Below are 22,920 nucleotides of genomic sequence, written 5' to 3' on the forward strand. Positions count from 1 at the left end.
TTTAATATAATGACGTTTAATATAATAATAATAGCGACAAAAAATTCAATTATTGTGAAATGTATTTTCAATTATGTATTGTAACGTTCAAAGAGTTAATATTTCGAGAAAAATTGAATTCAAAAATAAAGTTATTTTTACTTTCTATAATATATCCTTTGATGGATCTTGGTTTCTAAAAAAAAAAATAGTGTTACAAAAGACAAAATTCGCGCTAAAAAATTTTTATCTTCTTTCAGTGTATTTTGTCGTTGTCGAAAATGCGAAAAAAGTACGAATTATTTCTATTAGAAAACATAAAGTTACGTTAGAACTATTATCATCTTAAAAATAAAAATAGAAGTAATATCATATCAAAAGATTTTATTTTTAATGTGTAAAAATTTGATTCAATCTATCACGATAATATTAAAAAAAAAATTAGATAATATGTTCCTATTGATAAAATTATTATTTCAATAATAATATAATTGACGATACATTGATATATGCTGGTGGAATATTTTTCGATCATTCAATATGATGAAATAAATTTTTTAATAATATAAGTGATGTTGATTTCATTTAATAAGATTGTAAAAAAGTACTTTTATCAAAATTTTTCTTCATTTAATTATTATAAATAATTATTATATAATTAATAATAAAAAATGCGTAATATTTAACAAGATTATATTTAACAAAATAATATTTATTTAATACTGTAGTATTATACATGGATTGAAACTATATAAGAGAAATGATTATTATCAGAACTAGAAAAAATTTCATATATATAAATTTGCTAAATAATTTGAGACAAAAATAAATAATAAAAATTTATTAAATATATTATATAAATTTATTAAATAATATTAAGTAGTATAAATTTATTAATAGTATAGTATTTTAAAATATTTCATTTTTTATTTTTAACCAAATTGCTATTATGAAAGTATTATTATTTAATATTTTGTTTAATATTTAAATTATTATGAAATGAATATTATTTAATATTTTCTAAATATGAAAAATAAAATATACGAATTTCAATACGAGAATTAAAATTTTTATGTGTAATTCATATATACATTATAATTTGAATTTTTATATTATATACTATATGTATATTATAGTAAATTCAATATATTATATCATATTATAAAAAAATTAAAGTTATTCGAAATATTATTATTTAAAATTATATTTCCATATATTTCAATAAAATATTTATTTCAAAATAGTATTTATATAAATTAGTATTAAAAAATATATTTAAAATATTATTTTCTTAAAAAAAAAATTTAAATATTCTTTCAAAAAAAAAATTATTTGTAAAATTTTATTCGAAGAAATAAAACTATCTCTATTTATCTATTTTAAAAATCCATTTTCCTTTTGATGCAAAGATTTTGAAATTTTTTCTAGATGAACTTTCAGTCCATTTCTAAAAGTCGTATAAGCGTGTCACGAACCAGGTAGTAGGCTGGCGTGTAACAGAAACGGGACAGACTCGTCTCCAGGGGTCTAAAATAAACGTTAGACGGTCTATTATTGGATTAAACGAGAACAGAAAAGAGAAGAAAGCAGAAACGAATAACCGTCGATTGTATAAGGAGACATATGTTTCACGAATGGTTCGAATAAGAACTGAAGACGTAGGATGGAGATACCCTTTGAAATGATATATAAATATTAATACGAATTCTTGAAGATATATAATATATAGATATAGATATAGATAAATACGTGATGCAATCTAAGAATAGTAAAAATTATCATAATAATAACTTCCGTTATTAGCAATGGATAAATAATAATTTCTAGATAAAACCTTATTATCACCAAATTAATAATATTATAATAACCTAAGAGTCAGTATTTTACAATTAATACGGATAAATATAAAAGATGTTATATATCAATTGTGGTTTATTTATTGAATTATAAGCAGTTTAAGTTTGAATTAAATGAAGCGAGACAAAGATAGAGTCAGACAGCTCTATCTTCGTCAGATCTCATCTAAGAGCAAACGTCAATAAAAAACATAATGTTCTCTTTTTTTTAACCTCAATCGATAACACAAATACATTATAAAACATACAGCGATTACATGAGCTACATGTATACACTATGTCTCATATTACAGATAAAAAGAATTCTTTTTTTAACGTTTATATAACTGGGATGCAAACTATACTTTATGTTTGTTTTAATTTCCAAAATCATTTCTTAAATTTTCTATTTATTTTGTTCGAATATTATTTATATATTTTATCAATAATTTGCTTCAAAAAAAGAATGTATATATATATATATACATATATTATACCATCAGTTTTTATTAAAATTTACTCGATATTATGATGAATTCATCATAGTGACTTAATTTTAGCGGAAAGCGTTTCCAGAATATACCTAATTAGATATTATATTCGCCAGATAAATATTCAATTTTGTATAAAATAATAATAATAATTTAAATACAATATACTTTCTAAAGATTGTCCAATTGGATATTGTATTGTCCTATTACTCAATACTATCACATATTCAATATCACAGAATAACTATTCAAATATATGAAAAAAAAAAAAAAAAATTGAAAAGAAAAAAAAATGTGTAACATCCTTTGTTTGGTAGCGGATAGTATATTCCAATTGTATATGATGTATTCCATTGTTATATGAATTTCATTACGTAGAGCTAATGAATATCGATGAATTCGATTTTCATAACTCTCTTTTATTCGTGAAGAGATCATATTAATTACTTATGATGATCGTGAAATATTTAATCTTTAATTTTAATTAATTTTAGATATTTTACACGATATAATTATTTTTTTATCTGATTTTTATTCATATATATATATATATATATATATATATATATATATATATATATATAATAAAATGAAGATTCAATTTAGAGTAAATATATGGAATAGATTTAGAGTAAATACGTTCTGCATTATATGATAAAAAAATATTAGTAAAATATTTTTTAATAATATATAATTACATATAATTATATAAGCTAAATATAAATTTATTATTATATATTTTAATGTACTTTTATACAAACATATATACATTAATGCTCGATTTTTTACACATTTAATTGTTGTGGAATTATTTCATTGGAATTATTTTATTCTTAGAACTTAGAAAATACTTATTTTCTTTTTACTATAATATATATAATATATATAATATATATGTATATATTCTTTAATTATATTATCTCAAAAATAGAAATATTATTAGTACATGTAATACATCCATGAATGATAATTTGCTTACCTTATCTTATTTAGCAATAATTTTAAAATCAAGCGCATAATTCAATATATCCAATTTGTTGTTGACATTTTGTTAACATTTAACATTACAATTATTAAGTCAAATTGAATGATTGTTTTCTTTTTGTAAGTATATTTTAAAAATATAAAAGTGCCTTTGGAATTAATATTAATCTTTATTTTTATTTAAATAATATATATGTAATTAATGCATATGTATTCAATTTTTCATAATAATATTTTAAATTTAATCAGTAAAATAGATTGATATATTTAAATATATATAATTGGTAATTTTAATATTATAATTAGTTATATGTATCACATAATTAATTAAAAAAAAATTTATAATTTGAATTTTCTTTTTAAAAAAATATATTCATCATATTCATGTAATAATTAAAATGATTTTAAATATATACATAAATTATTATAATTATAAAAATAATTATAAAAATTTTTTTAATTTCTTTAAGGATTTTATGTTTATATTTGTTATGCTGTAGAAAATTATTAAATTTTATGTTCATTTCTCGTAAAAAATTATTATTATATAAAAATATAAAATATAATATATAATTGATTAATGTTAAATTTATCAACAGTGTTAAATATATGAGTTTTTAATATATGAATATATAAGCTTTTAATTAAATTCAAATTAAGGAATTTGTGCTTGATTATATAGATCAATTATCCAATTATATCTGTTTACATTAAAAGAATGCATAGTTAATTTCAGGCATTTGTTTCGAAAGATTTGCAAATTGTGCAATCTATCTATAACCATGATATAAATCATTGCAATGTTTGTTCTTATAACTTTACAACTGGCTGTGAATATATATGTAAAGAATATATATGTAAGATAAGAAATTCTAACTTTTTTTTATCTTTGCCAGCAACAATAATTGTTAAATATTATGAATAATTAGTAAAAGACAAGAATTCGAATCGAAGCATTTGAGATAATTTATGATGTATTAGTATTAGTCGCTTCAAATCCAAAAAATGGATATAATAATATTAATATAATATTGATAATTTGTCGTTATTATCGTTAAAATATTAATAATAAATGGATGAAAAAATTAAATTTAATTTCAAAATTTCAATTTTTTCTTATTTGAAATTATTGTAAGTTGTTGTAACTTTGTTAAGCGTTATTTATGAATTAATGATATTTTATTGAATTTTTGATATAAAACATTATTTTTGATTCAAAATATTATTAACATATCAACGTAAATAATGGCTGAAATATAACTATAATGTACTTTTTCAATAAACATTATTTATTTTTATTATAATTAATTACAAATAACATTTTTATATATCTTAATAATAACTTTAAATAAGCAAAAATTTTACATTTATTTATAAACGATATTTTTAAAAAGGATTATTGATATATAAAATATAAATAATATATATTATAAATATATATAATGTAAAAAATTTTTAATAATATATCGATAAGCAATAATCAGAATTTTATTTAATAAATAAAACCATATAGAGAACCATATTACAATACATTATAAATTTTATTAAAAATTATTGTAATATATGTATTAAAAAACAATTTATAATTAAAACTGATATTTAAATATTTGAATATTGCTTGATTCATTTAATTATATATTTTTACTTGATATATATATTTTTGACAAAACAGAAATTAAAATTAGTAATATTTATTAACAATTCGATTTTTGCTGTAGAATTATTCGATAAGAATCATTTAAAACTAGCTATTAGTATTTTTTAAAAATAGAATTTTTAAATATTTTTATGATATATATATAAAAAATGTAAATAAAATTTTAGTTCGAATACTTTATTGTTATTTTTAATATAATATATATAAATGAAGAATCTAAAAAAACTTTATCTCTTTTTAATATTTAATATTGATTTATATAACATTAATATATATTAACACTCGTAATTTAATTTCAGTGAGAGATTTTTCAATAATTAAAATGTATATATAATTATAATATTTTCTTATTTGTTTTTCTTTTATTTCAAATTTTATGTATTTTAAAATAATTAAGAAAAAATATTTCATCACTACAATTATGAACAAAATATATTTCATAATTGTATAAAAATGTCAAATAATAATATTACATGTTATAATATAATATGATCTTTTCTCTTCTTCTTCAAATATGCAATAAAACATTATCCAAACTAATTAAGATAAATCTTTTTGGATAAGCGATTTTTAAATAATTGATTAGGAAGAAGTAAACGTTAAATAAAATATATCACAAAATAATTGTAAAAAAATTTTCAAATTTGGAAGTTTATTAAAATAATATGTAATAGATTTTTAAAAAACAAATATAACTTTTATTTTTTTAATGTCCGTGTAACTTAGATGAAACAAATCAGAAGCAAAGTGAAACTATAATTTGACGAAGCTATTGCACTTTTTTTTGCATTTAAGCCAATCTTCAAATGCTTATAATTTATGTTTATATATTTATGAAATATATAAATAAAATTCAAAAAATCTAACTCGTCGATGCCATTTGAAACATGTGACAAATGTTTTCAAATATCAACAAACGTTCTTTCTCGAACATAGAAACGTGAATTTGTAGAGAAGCTTGTATTTCGAGCGCTTAAGGATCGCGCCACAGAGGGGAGCGCAGAAATGTCGAGTCGCAGCATTCCAACGACTTTTAACGATTGTAACCCTCTTTTCCTCAATGTTCGAGCCGTTATACTCGCGCTTGCGGACGCCTACTGAGATACTCGGTTGTTTTCCAACTTCTTTGTACTTACCTTCCCCAATTTTCTTAGTACATACACTTCCATCCATAAATATGTGAATACTTAATAATTTTAAGAAGCGATTATGTAAATTATTACTATAAAATATTTATTGCTACATATTATTATAGATATTTATTTAATAATTTATTTAATAATATTTAAGAATATAAAATTAAATATTAAATCTGTCAGAATTTGAATGTTTAATTAAAACACATTTTTGTTTTAATTATTTTAATTATTGTTTTTTCTTATTTTTTAATTATTGAAAATATGAAAAGTTTTCGGAAAAATTAAAACTATTATATTTTATTGCTATAGAAATAATTACATATATCTGTTTATTTATCAGTTTCATAAAAATCATTTGATCATTAATGTATAGATTATTTAATAATTTATTATATTCTACTTCAAAAATATAATTATAATATAGTTTTTTAAAAATTTACTATTAATAAATTTAAATAATTAAAATATTATATGATATCTATATTATTTGATATAATCGTTCGGATAGATAAATGCAAAAATAATATAAAATATTTATGGGAAATTTTTATAAATTTGCAATTAAACAAAAAAATATTTTTTTATTGAAATAATAAAAGAATTAATAGTTAAAGAATTTTTTCAAGACTCATTTTAAGATTAAGGTTATAAATTGAATTGAAAAAATATTTAATTATTATTTAATATTGTTGATGCAAAATTAAATAAATTTTTATGTAAAAATTTGTTTACTTAAATGAAATAAATTCAGTGTTTATTAACTTGTTTTATAGTTCAAAGGAAATTCTATTAATCAAAAAATGATTCATTTCTCGTCAATCAATTTTTCAAGAAAATCGAAGAAAATTTTGTTGTAATTCTAGTCCAAAATAATCTAGCATTTATCTATACATTCAGGAAATATTCATATATTTATGTATGAGAATGTACGCTTAAATTTCTTTTTTTAATTATCGCGATATTCTCTTTCCTTATTCGATGCTCATCGAACGATAATAGCTTACTGTGTGTACGGATGGGCGGATGAAACTGTCGTGTGGGTGGTTAGAGACCGATCGATATCGGACAATGAGTCGACTGTTGGACTTGGTTCGATAATAATTGCGGGAAAGGAGAAAAGGAAATTGTGAAAATGTTTCGCGTGCACGATTTCAAGACATCTGGAGGGTAATTGATAATACCTGAGAGGAAGGAAGTATTAAGTAAATGTAAGCAGGAAAATAAATTGTCTGTCTGACTTAATATGGTATTGTTTTCTTGGAAATTATGATATTAAAAGTGATATCAAAAATACTTGCTTTTAAAAAATATAAAAAATTAGAATTACAAATAAAAATAAGATTTTTCGAAAGATCAATTTTAATTTGAATTTAACTATTATGAATTCTTTAAAATTAAAAATTTGATGGAAAATCTAAGTCTCTAATTCTTTTATTAAATTAAAACTTATAAATAACTTTACAATTTTATTGTTTTATTTTATACGATATTTTAAAATTTTTTTAGAAAATTAAGCAATTGCATGAATGATTTTTTCTTTTTTATAAAATAACAAGAAAAGTAAATAATTATTTTAATTTATTTTAAATTGTATGAGAAACATTAATTATTTCACTATAAAAATATATAGTAATTATATGTTCCTCTCTAGATTTTCTTATCTTATTTTTTGCTTTTTTAAAAATTATAAATATAATTTCAATTTAAATTCATAAATTTATTTGTATTGAATGGATTATGGATATTTATGATTGGGACATTATAATAAAATAAAATAATATTAATATTAATTTCATAATTATTATTTTATTAATCATTGCAACTATAATTTTATATATAATTTTTTTCTTCTGTATAATTTGTTTTAGGTTAAATTTAAATTTATTATATTTCCAAAGTTATCCAACAATGATGCAAAAAAAAAGTAAGGCAGAAATGTTTGAAATATACGTATCACATGATTATCATGTGATATATTATGCAACCATCTGGGATATTCCATTCAAATTTTTTGTGTTTCATTCATAAATATAATAAATTATTAGAAATTTAAATTGTCCAATTACGTTTAAAAAACCTGACATTTTATGTTATTATTCTTGAAGAAATATTTAATCGAATGTAATAAATAAAAAATAAATCAAACAATATCTAAAAAAATATTTCGAAAAAATGACTATAAGAAATTTTAGATTGAAATAGTAGTAGTTTTAGATTAGATATGATTGAATTAAAACTATAAGATAAATATTGTAATTTATTGTAAAAGAATTCATTACTTTTAAAATAATTATAATGTATTATTTATATTACTTTTCATCTACTTAATACATACTTCAAATAGCTATTAAAAATTGAAATTAACATATGAATTTTATAAATATGTTTATTTTAGACTGACAGAATTCTTATAATACTATGTTTATAATAAAATATTAAATAATATGTTTAAATAAAATCTTTCTTAGAGTCTTCATTTTCTGTATGCATATAATTGTAATATTTCTCTATATTTATCTCATATAATTGTAATATTTGTATTATTACATTAAAAATAATGTAATAATTTTAATAAATTATATATAATTTATTTTATTGAATCTATACAGTATTAATACAATTCTTTTATACAATATTTTATACAAAAAAAAAGTTAAAATATATTATATATGTTATAAGAAAAATTATAATAATTTTGGAATAATAATATGAAATATTAATATGAAATTTAGAATACTATATTTTATAAAATATATTTTAATACAAATTTTTAATTATTAAATGTACAAAACATTTTTTTCTATTATTTGTAATGGAATTATAAAATTCTATTCATTTAAATTTCAAAATTCTTTACTTTGAATTCATTTTATTTGAACTCATTTTATTTTGATGAATATAAAAAATTTAATTGTGTCATTTTATCGTTGTAATGATAAAAATTATAATTTCCTTATTAATTAATTTTAATCGAAATTTCTTATATTTATAATTATAATATTTATAAAATAATATGTTGTATTATTAAATATTTCTTAATAATTAATTTCTTAATAATAATAATTTTTTAATAATTTTTTGAAAATAATTCAATATGCATTGATTAGTACATAAAAAAATATATAATTTCATTTTTAAAAAAAGAAATGATCTAATTTTTATCGAAGTTTTAATTTTTATTATTTTTAATTAATTATTAACTAATTTTTATTTGAAAAAATTTGAATGGAAATGAAAATTGCATTACAGATACACACACATATATATATATATATGTCTTCTATCTATTTATTATTATATATTCTATCTATCTGTTTTATTATTTAAATATTTTTTTATTAATTATTTCTTATTTTTTATGAAATAAAATATACAATATATAATTATTATTAATTATTATATTATTAATAATTATTATATATGTAAAATATATATTATGAAAAATGAAATGAAAAATGGAAAGTCAATAGAGAATGGTATATTTAATTTACGTGAAATATTTGAATATTCAATTATTTTATATCGATTTTATTTTTTTTATTTCTACTAAATTCAGATAGCTAAAATTGACATTAATATAAAGTTTAATGGCATAAATTAATAAATAAAAAACTAGAGAGTTATTTTTAATATTACATAATATAATTTAAAATTCATGAATATAAAAAAATTAATCGCTTATTACTATTTATCAAAATTATATAATAATTATATAATTAATAATTAAAAAATATCATATAATTTAATTCATAAAAACTATTTTACAAATCTATGTATTTGAACATGTTTTTTCATCTAAAAAAATAAAATTTATTAAAATTTTAATCTCAATTTTTATATTTAATTATATTTAATTATTTAATTATCTTTATATTTAATAAAATTTAAAAATTAAATTAAAATTTTTACATTTTATATTTAAATGTAATAGAATTTCATATAATATTAAAAACTCTACTTATTTATTAACTGATATATTACAATAAAACAATTTCGAAATTTATTTTTAGATTCATAGAATTAAAATTTTTTATTTTTGTTGAATAACCATTTATAATATATACCATTTGTCTGAAAGCTCTTAGATTTTTAGAGTCTAACGTAATATTAATATAGAAATGCTAGAGAGGCAAAAACCAAGAGAAAAAACTAAGGAAAATTAGCAATTCTATGCTAGGAAAGAGAAAAATTAACTGAAGAGGCCATAAATTGACAACAGGATTATTATTTTGTGAGAATTAAGGAAGAAATTAGTATAGTTAGTGAATTGACTTGTACTATAGATAAAAAGAGAGTTATGCTATTTATGTTTAAACTAAAGTAGATATAGAGTGGAAATAGAAATAATGTGACATTATTCTCTCTAGAGAAAATTTTTGATTATCAATTTACAATTTAATACAGTAATCCAAAAAGGTTGCTGTATTAAATTGAGGGAAAAATTATTATAGTCAGTAAATTTATGACAATATGATCATATTGTAAACAAATGAAAATGGATATCACATCATATATGTATAGAATGAAAGTGGTACTAGAAATAGGAATAATTATCATTTCTTCAAGAAGAAATTTTTATGATAGCATTAATTAGCAGTCTTGAAAAGAATTGTCAGATTGAGAGAATTGAGAGATAAATTATTATAATAAATAAACTTAAGAAAACAAATAAAAATTTTCTTTAAAATTTTTGTGGAACGCTACATTCTAATTAACTTTTTCCTTCTCTTATTTATTCACAAATCAAAGTCAAACTTTAAAAATTTTAAAATTTAAAATTTTCTCTGATAATTCTATTTGGGATACTTAAGTTACAGAAAAAATAAATGCTTATCACAATTGTAATCATGTCATTTATTCATAAATGAGATAAAAACTATTTTCTGACTAAAATCATATATTTATTCTTTTTTTATTTTTACAATTTTTTACAATTAGGACATATATTTATGAATTTGTTGTAACAGAATAATTAATAAAATTCGTTTTTTAATTGAATTTATAAATAATTCATTTTTATAATATAAGGCATTTATAAATAAATTCGTTCACGTCAATAAAAATTATTATAACTATTTCAAAGCAGTTAATAGCCAATTTCTTTTCATATTAAAAGTAGGAAGAATTGAATTCTAGTAAATAAATTTTAAAATTGGAAATAAAAATTATTTAACTATTTAATAATATATAATTCCAAAAATATCAATAATATTAAAATCAAATACAGCACTCTTAATTTTATAATGAATTAATTAAATTTAAGAAATAATAAAGTTATAAATTTATTTACTTTTTTAAAGCTGTATTAATAATTAATAAGCGAAAAAAACTTTATTGCATTAACAGGTGAATATTCCATAATGCATCATTCAATGTGTTAAAAAAATTTTCGTACTTTCGTTGAAAGATCGTTGTTATAAACGAGTTTCATGTAAAGTATCGTGATAAAAGTACCAGAATGTATCAGAACGCCGGATATAGGGGGGGAACGACTTGGTTCAATAAATCGGTAATCCTGACTTCCCTTACTAGGGAATCAATGCCTTCTATAATTTAAAGTTCGATGTAACTCTAGTATATTCACAGTTTGCAAATAAATAGTTTGCATATAATGGAACCTCGTCGGTTATCTTGACGAAGAAAGAAAAATCTGATTTTATAAATTGCCGATAATACGAAAAATTATTCTGTCTCCATTTCAAATCATGAAAATATCCGATGATATTCGTTCTTAGTATATTATTAATTTATAAAATATTTATTAAAGTAGAAATCTATTCAAAGATTCATTAATATTAATAAATTTTGAATGGCTTTTTAAATGATTTAAAGTTTTCAAAACTGTAAAGATCAAATCACTTCAAATATAATTTAAAAATTTGGGTACGATTTAATAACTTTAAGAATTTTAAAAGTCTATTTTTAGTATATATAGTAAAATTAAATAGAAAATAATAATGAATAAAAGAGAAAGAAGTTCGAGTGTTGATTAAATAAATTAATACAGAAACAGATCGATGATACAAATTAATATAGTATATGTACATCTTTTATTGCTTTAATATTTACTAAAAATATTTTTTTTAAGTGCTATGCTTTAACTTAATTTTAATACGAAAAATGTTATTAAAATTTTCAAATTTATAACTAATATTTAAAGGTATTAAATCTTTTTTAACTTAACATAAACTTTTTTAACTTTAACTTATTAAGATTGATAAGAATTCTAGGCTTCACAAAAGTTCAAATTATAATCGAAATAATACGAATTTCACAAGGAAGGTTCAACATACAAAAATTTGCACGAAAGATGACAATTTTAATAATAATTTAAAGGAAAAAAAATTCGATCTTTGAACATAAATTATTTATTATATAAATATATAATTGTAAACATAACACTGATAGAAAACGAATTTTCATGGATATGTATATGATTCAAGAATGATTTATCTTCTAATATTCAGTTTTTCAAATCAACAAGTTTTTCATTTTTGGCATATTATAATAAATTAATAAATTTACTTATTTTTGTTGTATTCTATTATAATATATTTATATTCTATTGTCAAATTATATACATATAGAACAATAATGTATATATTAGATTAAATATAGATACCTAAAAAATAAAAAAAATCTGCTGATTTATTGTCTGAATATTAAAAATAAAAATAAAATATAAAATAAACTAAAAAAAAAATACATTTTTATATTACATATTACAATTATATTGCAAATTTTTTTAGATATCACATATTAAAAATTATTATTTTATTACACATTTTTGGTCCAAATATTTTTATAATGTAAAGTAATTAAAATTAAGTATATTATTTTTTATTTGAATATTTTTATGAATGATACTGCGAATATATAAATAATATAACATTATATAATATATATATAATATATAATAAATATATAATATATAATAAAAATATTTGTTATAAAAAAGATCTTACATCAATTTTATCTTTATTTTTTAACTATATCTTAACTATATCTTAATAAATGCCAAATGAGATTTATTTATTGAATTATAAGCAATTTAAATTCATATTAATATTTTAAAGAACTTTTTAATAATATTAACTTTATAATAATAACTTATAATAATAAATCTTAATAATTTTTATTATCAACTTTTATGATTTTAGCTTATGAAATCTATTCTTTAATCAATGTTCTACGAATATATGTTAATATTTTATGCACATTTCACAAATCACAAATTTAATAAAATCATCGGATTAATTTTTCTACAAATGGCAGAATAACATTATTTTTTTATATGAAAAATATGCCAAATTTACACAAGATATGAAAATTAAATTATATTTAAAACGCATTGAAAAATAAAAATAAAACAAAACGAAAATATTTATTTGAATAAAAATCCTGAAATTGCAAAGAATACATCAATACGTACTATAAGTTTATTTGTGAAATGATAAATAATAAGAAGCATTGCAATTGATTTTTCGCTTTCTTTTCCATTCAGATTCACTGTTCATTTTTACTGTTTCTAGCTCGTATCTCTCAGGAGTTTCCTTTTTTCTCGAATACCATGCGATGATGTATTTGAATTTGACATGAAAGAAAATCGCTGGGTCAAAACACGAGGGGATAACTGTACGTTGGTCTGGGACGGAAACCGCACATTTCATCATCGTTTCACACTCATCGTTGAGAAAAACGAACGAGCTATCGATAACCGATCCTCTTATCTTTCTTTCCGTTATATTTGCATTGAGAATCCGATAAGTGGTAAATTCTCTGGATTCTCAGATATATAATTGAATAAAATTGATTAATTAGTTTCATTAAAAATTTTTTAATTTTATTAATTATATTAATATTTAATTCTCAAAAAATAAATAACTTACATTCATAAATTTAACATAAGAAAATTTCATAAATCATATTACATTCTAATATGAATATAAAAGAGTAATATTTATAAGATTATCGTATTTTCCTATTTTATAAGTTTTCATAAATATCAAGTATAATCGGGATAATTAACATAAAAAAAAACAAAGATTATAAAATAGAATAATAAAATATATATATTATGTGACATTCAAAAAATAGAATTTAATTGAAATAAGTTTTGTCAATTTTAATTTAATTCAAATAAGCAATATCAATTTTATTTTATATTGATAAAAAAAATCAATTTTATTTTATATTAATAAAAAAAAGAATATGTTTTCAATCTTCCTCAAAAGATTTCCTCAAAAATAAAAAGTTAAATAATTATTTTATATAAAAATAATTAAATGATTGAAATAGATAAATAAAATATAGTTTTTAATTTTTTTTATATGTAGAATTAACTATCAATAATTTATTCGTATCCAATTAAGAATTAATGAATTTTATTTGTACTTGAAAAATTTTTTAATTTATTTTTTTCAAAAATGAAGTAACAAAAAATTATTATTTTATATTTTCGATTTATTTTTTCATAAATAATCATCTATTTTATTACTAAAATATTTTTTATGTATTTTAACAATTGAAAAATTTTTGATTAGTTTAACAAACTTAACAGAAAAAACGATTTTGATAAGTAAGTAATCTAACACTAATATACTTTTTTCTAAATCTCAAGAATTATCCATGCATAACCTAGTTTTGAATGTTTATTGTCTTGCAATGAAATAAGAAAATTGAATTCATTTTTTTTCAAAAAACTAGAAGAAAAGAAATACAAACTAATTATAAATGAAATACGGAAAATTCGAATTCCATACATTATTATTAAATAAAAAATTTAAATTTTTTTAGTTTATGTATATATTATATATTCATAGTATTATATATTTAATATTATATATTTAATACTCAAACTTGGCATTTTAGAGACATTTTAATTCACAATAATTCATGTGTAAATAGATTTTTGATTTAACCATTATATGTCTCTAATTACCTGTTATCTTCACATATCTAATTACCTGATATCTTCACATATTTCCATTAACAAAGGATAAGTGGTCTTTGACTCATACACAGACATATAGAAAAATTCTATGCAATAATTGTAATTCTTTTTTATAAAAATTTTGAAAATTAAGGTTAAGCGGAAATAACATGCAAAAAAAGTTATTCAAAGTGATTCTCTACAACATATTTAAAAAATCATAAAAATTGATAAGGACTCTCCTATTCCAAATAATTATATAATTTTTTCTATTTAATTTTTTCTTATTTTTTTCATAAATATTAAAAATAATTATATCATTGAACATTTTTACAATGTTTCACTTTTCAGGAGTAGAAATAAATTTTTTGCAACCATAATACAGTTTAGTTATAAAATATTTACTGTGGATATAGTCAAATCATATGACAATCAATCCTCATTTGTCTTTATAAGTGGATAATTCATAGTTGTCTATCTTTGACAGCCATTTTATGTCATAAAATAACGTTTAAATCACTTCAAACGAGATTTATATTTGTGCATTAAAAATAATATTAATGAATTAAGTGTAATCCTTTATTTTTGATATAAAATTTCCGACAGAATATTTAACATTATATTTGTTATATTGTTGCTTCATAGAAATAATTTGAAAATAAAATTTGATTTCTTTTAATAGTATAGCATTGTATGTATTTATGAACTGTAAATAATTTTAAAAAATATACTAATAAATATTTCTAATATATATGTGTTACAATTCGATTAATCAAATTTTAGACGTTTAAAAATTTCTCTCTATGATCTATACATAACATTCTTTTTTATTAAGCATTCATTTTGAAATTCTATATTTATTGTGGTTTCTAAAATTTCTCTTTTAGAGTCTATTTCTTGTCAAACTCCAATCTATTACACATGCGTGCAACATCCCTAGAAACACTTGTTCTGTCACGTTGCAGATACAACAATCACTAGTCAACCACTTTATTCCAGGCATTAAAAGTTTGCCTCAATAGACATAGAGTCATCCCTACTATTTCTTTAAATTGCTTTAGTCAAATGAGTCTTTGCGTTTTTTCATACATTGTCAGAAAACAATCGAATGTTGACATTTTTTTATTTCGTTCAGATTTATTGTTTCTCACTCTTGTTAAGGAGCATACCAAAAATGCGATAACACCAATTCCAAGAACACTTATTTCCATTGTTAATAAACGTAACATATGCTTATTGTCATGACACTATTGTGATTATAAATAAGAAAATGAAATAAATAAAATGGTATACTATATAAATATAAATATTATAAATCTTAAGATTTGTGATCTTATATATTTTAAAATACTACTTGATTTGTAATTTTTACACAATATAGGATTTATTAAATTGAATTTTTATTTAATTTATTCAATTGAATAGAGAAATAGATCATAAATGGTGGATTCAATACATATAAAAATTAATTATAAAATTAATTTGAAAGAATATCAGTTTAATAACTTAATAAATTATATTATGTATCTCAATCTCGCGAGAATGCCAATAGGCTTAAAATGACAAATTATATGTTAGTGAATATATACATATGAAATATACTAGATCTCATATAAGAATTATTTCAATGCATAAAGATAGAATTGAAATATGGTGATTGTGTCATGAAAGAAAAAATACATATACATGTGTAATCTTCGCCAAACTTCGAGTAATTCCTAACAATCTGGTATTTATTCATTTATTCACATATATGTATATGCATATATCATAATATGTATTGATTTTATCTGTAAAGATTATGAAATTTTATTTTATTTCTTATTTTTTGTTATTGTTATAAAAAAATCGAATAGATGAGATTACTATGTTTATCGAGAATTAGAGATGACTTTATTCAACAATTATATAATTTTGTATTTATTAAAAAACATTTTAATAAAATCTTTCTCTTGTATTTGTTATTCTCTATGTTTAGTTTAACTTAATTTCTATTATATATATGACAAATGCTATCGAAATTTTTAAAATTTTCAAAATCAATCTAACTTATACTTATAAAAACTTATTAAGATTTTCAAAAGATTTTTAAGACTTTGAATTATATTCGAATTGATTCAAATCCTTGAGCTGTTTCAAAATTGAAATTCAAATATTCATAACATGTATATATTTTCGTTTATAATTAAGGTTCGTTTTTAAAAAGATGTGATGTCTTGTATGAACTCTCGAAGCATCTTCCCGATTATTTACATGATAGCTTTGCGATCTCGTGACATTCTACTAGAATATCCGTCAAATTGGCACAAATGCAACACGAAGCGATTTAATGTAGTTACGTGTGTGTTTGACTCGATATTTCTTTTCGACAAAAAAATCTACTCTTTCTATTCAATATTGAATCCTTTTGTCTATTCACTAGAATATGTTAGATTTATGTCATTTTTACGTTTTATCTTTTCCGTGTGGGATTTTAGACAGATTTTTTTTGTTCACTTCCTTCGTTCTATGAGGACGATTCGAGAAAATAAATTGATTTCGATTTTATTACGGATACATGTTGCTAAGGATTAATAGGAATCCATATATTTAAATTTCTGCATTACTACTTATAAAGCGTAGTAGATTCTTTAAAGCCTCATTCAAATCATTTGAAATAAGATTAAATTTTGTTTGATATAAAAAAGGTAAATAAAAAGAACAAATAATTATTTGTAATGAGATAATAATTATTTACAATTTACAAAATTTACAGATGAATTTTAAGATTTTATTGAGATATAAATCATTTTCAAATAGTTTATTTGTTAAAATTTATAATTTATAATTTCAAATTATAATAAAAAATTTATTTTTGTCTTAAATTAAAAAATATGAAAATTAACAATTGTAAAAAAAATTTTATATATAATAAACATAACAAAAGTGATTTTAAAGAACAAATATATATGAAGAATAGAAATTTCATATAGAAAAATCATGTTAAAATTATTTGTACATTTTTCTAATGAAATCAAATGATATATCTAAATATCAAATGAAATAAGAAATATTAAAAAAATTTATCTTTTAAATATATAATAAATATTTAAATAACATTATTTAAAATAACTATTATATATATATATATATATTTATGTTATGTGATTTTTTTAATGAAAATGAAAATAAACGATGTATCTAAGATAATATTAAGTAGATAATAATAATATAAATTTATTTATTTTTTATACTTATTTTTTGTAATACATCTTTATACTTTTTCATTCATTTTATCATCACTCATTCTCACTCAATTATATATATTTTTTCTTATCATCATTAAAAAAATATGAAGTCAAATTACTAAGCGAAATTCAATTGCTTCTGTGATTAAGAATCTCTTATTTTTCTCTATATTTAATATTGATTGAGTTATGCTAGTTATGGCTATTATCTGTAACCATAGGAGATTTTCGACAATTGGCTAATGTTATCCAGCTTATTCTGCTGTACATAAAAGCTAAGAATAGAAAAAAATGATGTGAAATAAAAAAGAGAATGTAATAATACAATCAGATTGTATTTTAATTCTATATGGTATAATAGGAGCTCGAACCGAACTTATTGTCCAAACGTTCAATTATCGTCAAATATATTATATTATCCAAATTATCGTTCGATTATCTGAATATTATGATAATTAATAAAAGAAAATAAATATATACGTATCTGTATACTTGTTGAATTTTCGATATATGTTTTAACGATAGATTACAAAATTGAAATAATATAAAATAATTGTAAAAATTATAAACAAATGAAATTAACAGTATTTTAATTTTACTATTAATTTACATAGGATATTCTAATAATCGTTGGATTTTATTTTTTATTTTTATACTCTCTTTTTTTTCGTATGAGATTTTTATTTTTTCATATAATATTGAACCATCCTCATATTTCATTTGTTTTTCTCAATATTTATTTACATTACTTTACATTCATCCTTGTTACCAATCATAGTTTAATTGATTCAACAGATAATTCAAAATTATAATAAATAAATTATTATAAACAATATAAAATTATATATGCATATCATTTTTACTATAATATTCTATCGATACGATATATCATTAGAATCACTGATAACTGATTATTATAGAAGCTTATCATTTTTATTAAATTATACTATACTTATAATAATGTACAAAAATTAAGATATAATGAAATACTAAATCATTCAATTTAGATCTATTTAGATTAAAAATTGAAATATATTCAAATTTTTAAACAATAATATTTCCATATATAAAATGTATTCGTACTCTTTCTCGAAACGAATTTTTAGAATGATATTAAGCTTTTCTTCATATTTTTTGTGTATTTTTCATTTGGTTTTATGTGGATTTACGAATTTCGAGATCGTTTGTAAATTGTGCAACATGATTAAACGCAATTCGATTCTTCTTTGTCTTTTGTGCAAATTTCTCGTGTGAGTTTCTTATTTTGAATAGAAAAAGTTTTTTCGTGTTTCATCTAATGATGATGAAATAATGATGAAACTTCCTTTTAAAAAGGAATTCAATGTTAACCAATCGTCTATATTTCTGTCTAAAAAGTGGCGAAATAACTCAAGACGCAGATGTCAGAAATAAATACTGTCTGTAAGACACGACTCTTCAATTATCTTGTTCAGGATGTCTCAATATATATTTCAACACACACTCGATACAATATAACATTATTATACTATAATGTATAAATTCAAAATGTAACAAATCAATTATATTACATTAAAATGATGAGATTAGATTAATCTTTTAGAAGGAAAATTTCTTATAATTTCTTCTCTATTTTTAATAATAATAAAATAATAATAATAATAATAATAATAAAATATGGATTATTACAATTTTGTAAATTTCCATATATTGAAAATTAAATTGTAATCATTTATAAATTATAAATAATTATGAAAAAAAACAAAATATATCTTAATAGTTTTATAATAATCTGTCCAAAATTTTTTTCCCATTTTGTTATTCACTCATTATTTAATGAAATTTGATTTTTTTATAATTCGATTTTTAATAAAGATATTGCTTATCCTACTTCTTAATATTACTATACATATTTATTTTTGTAAAATAAACATTTTTAATTTCTAAAATTGACCTCTCAAATTATATGCTCATAAAATTAGACATCAACTATCAACCTATTATATTACAAATACTGTATTATATAAAAGTTAGTTATAATTATCTGTAATTAGTTATCTTATCTATTTTCTTTTTTAAATATTATGTATATTTTAAATTTTTTATTTATATTATGTACATTTTTTATATTTTAGTTATTTTGTAGAAATACATGAATATATTTGATTATTATTAATTTTATAATATAATATAGTAAAATCTTCGTTATATGAATGGAAATAAAAATATTCACATAAGAAAATTTATACAAAATAAAAACAACAACAAGCTATTGTTATTCTATTGTATCTAATACTTAAGAAAAAAAAAGGAAAATTAATACATTTCAATTATAAATAACTTCATTAGTTACATAATACAATACAAAAATAAATAATATTGAATTTTAAATTTTTTTAATCATATAATTTCTTTATTATTATTAATTATTTTGTATTACATTGCTTTTGAGCAAACTATCCCATTTCTAAATGCCTCATCTTCATCAATACTATTATTGATTTAATAAATAAATTTTATTGTATGGAAAAAAATAAACACTTTATATGTTTACATATTATAAAAGAAAGATTCTGTTTACATAATAGAATATTATGATAAAACAACACATAATTGTTCAAGTTTCTGTATTTGAAAAATTAAGCCAGTATAATCAGTGTAATATCAGTAATCAGTATCTGCTTCCTTCGTTCAGCGAATCGATAACTCAACAGCAGACTGATATCCCTTAAGAACTTCCCTAGTTCGCGCATGGAAAATGATTTCGTTCTGGACTGTCCCCGGTGAAAAATAGCTTCCATTGTCTCCGATATGCTGGTAGAAAGATGTAAAAAAGACGGTCTCGATGTAGATTCCCCGAGGTCTCTGGTCACGTATTGTAAGAAAACTTGGTATTGTTTCCTTCGGCAAAAGTATCATGGAAAATGCGAAAAAGAAGCCTTCTTTTCTAGTCTTCGGTGTTGTGTATCGTGTGTGCGCGAATCCACTTCGACGATGGCCAAGAAATATTTTTTTGTGAACTTTTAACTGGCATGCTTTTTCCTGTTCGCAATAATCCGAATGATGCTTCTGATTCCGCTGTTGATGGAACAAAAGGAATGGAAATAATGAATATTGGTATATATGAATTTCTGGAAACTTTCTTTGTTTGGTGGACTGTTAGTTCTAGATGATAGCTATCTTGCATTGGATTTGCCAAGAATTTTTATCGAATTTTTATTATAAAGCATTAATTATAGAGCTTGAAAGTGAAAGATTTTTTATTTTTTTTATTCGATTTCTTCTTGTCGATATTACGTAGAAGATCAAACAGCGATTTTAGTAAAAAAAATTATGATTATCAGTTTATATCTTTTTAAATGCACAAATGATTATTTCGAAATTTTTATGTAATATGAATTTTTGTTGCTTTTATTATGTTAAGTGAAATTCTTATTATTTAATGAAAATGTTATTAATTAATAATAAAAAATTATCTTGAAGAAATAAAAGAAATCGAGAAAAAAGTCATTAGTAATTTTCATAAAAATTATTTTTTTGATACTAATATAGATCCAGATTCTGATTATAATTTGTAATTTTATTATTATATTATTATTATATTATTATAATTCAGATAGTTTAATAATTGTATAATTGTAATAATATGATCACTATATATTTTAGTTTTCTATAAATATTTTAGTTTTATATAAATTTAGAATAAATTGGTTATATTATGTAAAATATTAATATTAATAAAATATTAATAACAAAACTCATTTAGATAAAGTAAATGAATTGATTTTCCATTGACAATTACTACAAAACCATTTGAATATTTATAAATTATGTTTAAAATTTTATATTATTCTAATGGCTTTTTGAATAAATTTTTTAATTATTCCAATAGTAAAAAAATATAATATACATAAAATATTGTATTAATAATATGTATTAATATGTAATATGTATTAATAATATTGTATTCATTTCTATTTTATATTCAGAAAGTAATAATAATTTTATTATTATAATAACCGTAATAATAACCGATGATTTTAGTGATTAAAATATATTTCTGCAATAATTAAACATATAACGATATTTTGTTATAGATTACAAAAAATACAAAAAAAAATATGATTTATAAAAAAAATAGAAAATCTAAATACAATGCCGATTTTTTAAAAATGCAATAGAATATTTAAAATAGTATAAGTATACAATTTCATGATGCTCCAGTGCGAGAATATTTGTGATTTATATGGAAAACTAAAAAAGAAAAAAATATATCAATTAATATATTTTTTAGACATCATAACTTTTTTTTATTTTTCAATGTTTCCTTTATTTAATCTAGATATAAGATCGGTTAATTGCAATATTATTTTTTATTGAAAATAAAAATAAATATTTTAATTTGTCGCATTTAAATTTCATTGTTTAAATTTGTCTAAAACAATAAAAATTTGAAAAAAAATAATATTACAATTTTTTTCTTAAAAAATAGTCGAATTATCCTAAATATTATTATTTAATTTATCTTATCTTATTTATTTTAATTTATTTATTTTTTTCTTTAGCTTCGATATCATATGATTCAATGATTCATTGCCGATTTTTGAAAGGATTTTCGAATATTAATAACATTAATACGTAAATGAAACTTATATATTATCAATTTATCAATTCTGCAGATAAAATTTTTTCTACAA

General features: G+C 19.4%; 1 protein-coding gene across 6 annotated transcripts in view; it reads left to right on the forward strand.

Moving 5' to 3' along the window:
* LOC108001252 (cytohesin-1) overlaps positions 1-22,920 on the forward strand; it is a 161,436-nt gene that overhangs the window by 84,238 nt on the left and 54,278 nt on the right. The gene's annotated exons all lie outside the window — the stretch shown is intronic.

Source organism: Apis cerana, linkage group LG11, assembly GCF_029169275.1.
Source record: "Apis cerana isolate GH-2021 linkage group LG11, AcerK_1.0, whole genome shotgun sequence".
NCBI classification, from domain to species: Eukaryota; Metazoa; Arthropoda; class Insecta; order Hymenoptera; family Apidae; genus Apis; species Apis cerana.